The sequence below is a fragment of the Littorina saxatilis genome, linkage group LG7, assembly GCF_037325665.1.
Source record: "Littorina saxatilis isolate snail1 linkage group LG7, US_GU_Lsax_2.0, whole genome shotgun sequence".
Taxonomy (NCBI): domain Eukaryota; kingdom Metazoa; phylum Mollusca; class Gastropoda; order Littorinimorpha; family Littorinidae; genus Littorina; species Littorina saxatilis.
The window spans coordinates 44,077,230-44,082,229 of NC_090251.1; the positions used below are offsets into that span (position 1 = coordinate 44,077,230).

General features: G+C 40.9%; 1 protein-coding gene across 4 annotated transcripts in view; it reads right to left on the minus strand.

Moving 5' to 3' along the window:
* The window catches only part of LOC138971548 (sushi, von Willebrand factor type A, EGF and pentraxin domain-containing protein 1-like), a 91,945-nt gene extending 87,782 nt beyond the window's left edge, over positions 1 to 4,163 (minus strand). For all 4 annotated transcript variants that reach the window (XR_011457290.1, XR_011457289.1, XR_011457288.1 and 1 more), the window contains exon 1: positions 4,011 to 4,163. The gene's annotated coding sequence lies outside the window, so the exon portion shown is untranslated. The remainder of the gene's footprint in view (positions 1 to 4,010) is intronic.
* Positions 4,164 to 5,000: the final 837 nt, after the last annotated feature.

Here is a 5,000-nt window from a genome sequence, read left to right on the forward strand (position 1 = left end):
GCCCGGGTAGCTCAGGTGGTAGAGCACTGGACTTGTGATCGAGAGGTCGCTGGTTCGGGGCCGGGACGGACACGGGTCAACTTCATGTGCAGACCCAGAGACGGTATCCATCTCCCACCCCCGTGTCACCACAATGGCACGTTAAAGATCTTGGTCATTCTACCATAAGTGCAGATGGCTTATACATACCACCTAAACACGCAAACATCAAAAAGCCGTGAGGGCGTAAAACTCGACAATTCATGTCCAATATAGGCAATTAAGACCTGACGGACAATAAGCCCCTTCAAATTGACCTTTTGTATGCATGGCTCGGTTTGAGTTTGTTGCGGTTGACCCTGCACAATTCGATCTCTGATGTTTTTGTTGAACAATTTTGTAATTCACAACTTCCTGTGTTACACAAACTCAGTGATGACCAATTTTGCCTTCACCCCTCCCATAGGGTGACGGATTTCACAACTTTCTACAGATGAACAACAATGTTGCCTTCACACCTCCCATAGGGTGACGGATGTCACAACTTTCTGTGTACACAAACTGATGACGTATTTCACTACAAAATGGCGCTAAAACTAGTTCCGGAATGTCACCGTTCACACAGGCAAATGCCTCCGCATAACCCAGACCTCCGGGTCTGGGAAAAACCGTGAATACATTCCCACGTTGTGTTTTACTACCTCCTAAGACAGAGTTTCAAACGAATCTCTATCAGACATGTTCTTCATCAAGGGTAGTTTGGGAAAAAGCTCCTTCGCACGATATTGACGTTATGATTTGTTTTAAAATCAGATGCTTTTTGTGACCAAGTGTCTGTTCTACACGAACATGCTATAGATAGAAAAAAAATCCTGCGCTTTAAAAAAAAAAGGAGTTTTTAACCAATGACCTGTTAGCGTTGTGATTCGTGAGAAAGTACTATGAACCCAAACGCACACGTTCCCCCTCCCTTAACACATACAAACAAATTCATAAACACAAATACACACACACAGACACATCGATACACACTCACAGTGACACATAAATAAACAAACAAACGAACAAACACAGTCCCTAAGATGAGCAGGTCCGCTTCGAAGTGCTGAAATAGACGCCCACTGTCACTTTGAAGATCGTTGTCCCAAACTGCGATAATGTCACGCTTTGGCGAATACTTCTAATAAAATGATCATGTTGAGAAATGAATTTCCTCCAAATCTGTTTTTACGTTTTTAAAAAATATGCATTATTACGAATGTTGTAGCGTGCCGAAGTGACATATTCGCCTGAAGGAGCTTTTTCCAAACAATCCTTTTTAACACCGTCTAAATGATTTATGTTCATTTTTGTAATCATGTTACGCTTTCGCGAATAAATGAATTTAAATGATCATGTTGAGAGATGAGTTTCCTCCACAACTGTCTTTACCTGGTTGCAAAATGTGCATTTTTACGAATTTTGTAGCGTGTCGAAGTGACACGTTCGCCTGCAATCACGACTCGATTGACCCCTACCCTGTTGTATAACACAGTTTATGAAAAGATAAAAAAAAAAAACCCGATTAACATTAATCATGCAGCCAGTAATATATCCTCCACGAATCTGTCTTCCTTTTTTATGTACCTTGTCTGGTTCATATTTTACGACAATTTGAAAATGACAATAAATCACTGCAACAGTGGGCGCGAATGAGTTGCGTTTCTTTCGCCGGGTACTGTACACTAGAACACACACATACACACAGACCCAAACACAGAGAAACACACACACACACACACACACACACACACACACACACACACACGCACGCACGCCCGCACGCACACACACGCACGCAAGCACGCACGCACACGCACACACACGCACGCACGCACACACACACACACACACACACACACACACACACACACACACACACACACACACTTTGTCGCGAAAACAGGACACGAGAGAGAGACCATACATGTTTTTAACGAGCTTTGTTTTTGACACAAGACACACGCTAGAAGCAGTTAACATGAGATAGTTTTACCCCTCAAGAACCGTTGTAGGGAGAATGATAGGTAATCACCGGAATATCGAACAAGCCTGTCCGTGTTTTGCAATAAAGCGGCCTCATGCGCTTTCTTTCTTTGCTAGCTGCATAGATTATTAAGCGATTCGTCGGCAATTCGGTGGACAAATTGCGCCAATGTCCAAGTAAATGCGAAATTTGAGGCAAATCGTCACGAAACGCCCGAGCTATATACTGAAGCGCAAAAAAGCCCGCGTGAGCGCTATATCGCTTATTGGCCCAATATTTTCCTCACAGATAATGATGACATATATCATGCAAAATTTCAGACAAATCGCCCGAACACCGAAGTTTTTAGCGATGAAAAGTGTTACGGACAGACAGACAGACAGACAGACAGACAGACAGACATACAGACAGACAGATAGACAGACAGTCAGACAGACAGCGGCCTTTTAGATTGTACGTGACGCTAACCTTACAAGTTGGCCCAGCCCTTTTTGTAAAAAAAACCAAACATGATGCTTTAAACAAAGTAATATTCAAAGAAGATAAATGATCACGCTTCTCATTTACCCAGTAAAATAGAAAATACAAATTCTCCTACCCTTTTGAAGCAAATCTGGAATCAGAATACTTACTGAACAGCCAATCGCGCGGAGTACACTTGTGATCGTATCAATTGAAGCAAAATGCCCGACAACATGTACGGAAGATAGATTTAAGGAAGGGGAAAGCGACATAAATACATATATATATAGTACGTATCATGCTAAAAACCGTTATATCAAAGACTAAAAAGAAACACTTACACACACACACAAAAAGAGAGAAAAGGCAAGTCGCGTAAGGCGAAATAATAACATTTAGTCAAGCTGTCGAACTGACAAAATGAAACTGAACGCACTGCTTTTTTCACCAAGACCGCATACTCGTAGTTTCGTCAGTCCACCGCTCGTGGCAAAGGCAGTGAAATCGACAAGCCAGAATAGTGCGGTAGTGGTCGCGCTGAGCAGGATAACCTTTTCTGCATGTCTATTCTTTTTTAGCTTACTGATTTTGTTTTTAATCCAAACATATCATATCTATATGTTTTTGGAATCAGGGACCGACAAGGAATAAGATGAAATTGTTTTTAAATCGATTTCGGAAAATTAATTTTAATCATAATTTTCATATTTTTAATTTTCAGAGCTTGTTTGTAATCCAAATATAACATATGTATATGTTTTTGAATCAGAAAATGACGAAGAATAAGATGAAATTGTTTTTGGATCGTTTAGTAAAAAAAATATTGTTAATTACAAGTTTCCAATTTTTAATGACCAAACTCATTCATTAGTTTTTAAGCCACCAAGCTGAATTAAATACAATACCAAAGTCCGGCCTTCGTCAAAGATTGTTTTGCCAAAATTTCAATCAATTTGATTGAAAAATGAGGGTGTGACAGTGCCGCCTCAACTTTTACAAAAAGCCGGATATGACGTCATCAAAGGTATTTATCGAAAAAATGGAAAAAAAGTCCGGGGATATCATTCCCAGGAACTCTCATGTCAAATTTCATAAAGATCGGTCTAGTAGTTTAGTCTGAATCGCTCTACACACAGTCACACACACACACACATACACCACGACCCTCGTCTCGATTCCCCCTCTATGTTAAAACATTTAGTCAAAACTTGACTAAATGTAAAAAGAGAAGCACTGACAGACCAACAACAAAAACCAAAAAATATTTTCTAAAAAAACACCCATTCCCTATACAATAAGCTCCAAATTCCGACAGATAGCTTACGTATAAAACGGCCCAAAAAAAACTATTATTAACAGAAAGGGAAAAAAGACGTTGCAGCAAAACAAACATCAACAACCAAATAAATTTAGAATACAAAACAGGAAATGATGATAAATAAACAACAAATTGCATTGCCCTTTGCTTTATTTCATTTTTTGTTTCAGTTGTGTTGTGTTGTGTTGTGTTGTGTTGTGTTAGATAATTCAAAGTATTCTATACCTTCGCCCGCAGACTTTTTCACCTGCCACAGCCGGCTTGGAACCCAGACGTCTGTCACGAAGCTGTTTAGTCTTGATTCATTGCTAAAACTGATGCTTTACCCTCACAAATACTTAGAAACCAAATGAAGGCAGGTGGTAAGTGGCAGATTCTTATCAGGTATGGGCCGAGGTGGCAGGGTGATGGAGGAGGTGCAATTTGTTTTGCGTAGCCAATGAGAAGCTGCGTCAGAGTCACGTGGGAAACGATCTGAGATTTGCAGTCTTCGCTGATTCGCATTTTCTTTTCTTGTTAGAACCGGTACCTCTGCTGGCAGCTTGCCAATGACTCATCAGAAAAACCAGGAAGTATACCATTTATAGCTTCTCGCAATGAGCTGTTCCGTGTTTTTGCCACCCAGGCACTTTTAATGTTCATCGACTTTTTTTTTCTGGTTGGGAGATCGATATGCCTACGTGGGAGCCATATGGTATTCATGTTAATTTCATGGGTCAGGGAATATTTTTCAGTGCCAATTCGACCTTATAGAAGCTAATAAGACCCTAGTTTTAATGTGTTTTTGATGCAGCTCGCATCATCTTTAGGTCAGTCAAAGAAAACACAGCATGTCACTGCCCTGCTATGCACACTCCACTTGCTGCCGGTGGAACAGCGTATCAAGTACAAAGTCGCTTGTCTGTGTTTCAAGGTCTTCTCAGGAAGTGCCCCTCAGTACCTTTCTGAACTCCTGCACATATATACACCCCATCATGCACACTCAGATCATCCGCTGACACCAGGCTACTAAAAGTTGAGCGCTTCAACAGGAAGCAGCTGTGCTGCACCACCACTCTGGAACTCTCTTTCTTTCTCTGTCAGACACTGCACCTCTTTCACCTCTTTTAAACAACAGTTGAAAACTTTCTTTTTCACACAATATTACACCAATGTCTTTTACATTCCACGTACTCCTCTCCCACAGGGTTGGCATGATTGTTGAAAGTGTTCGCT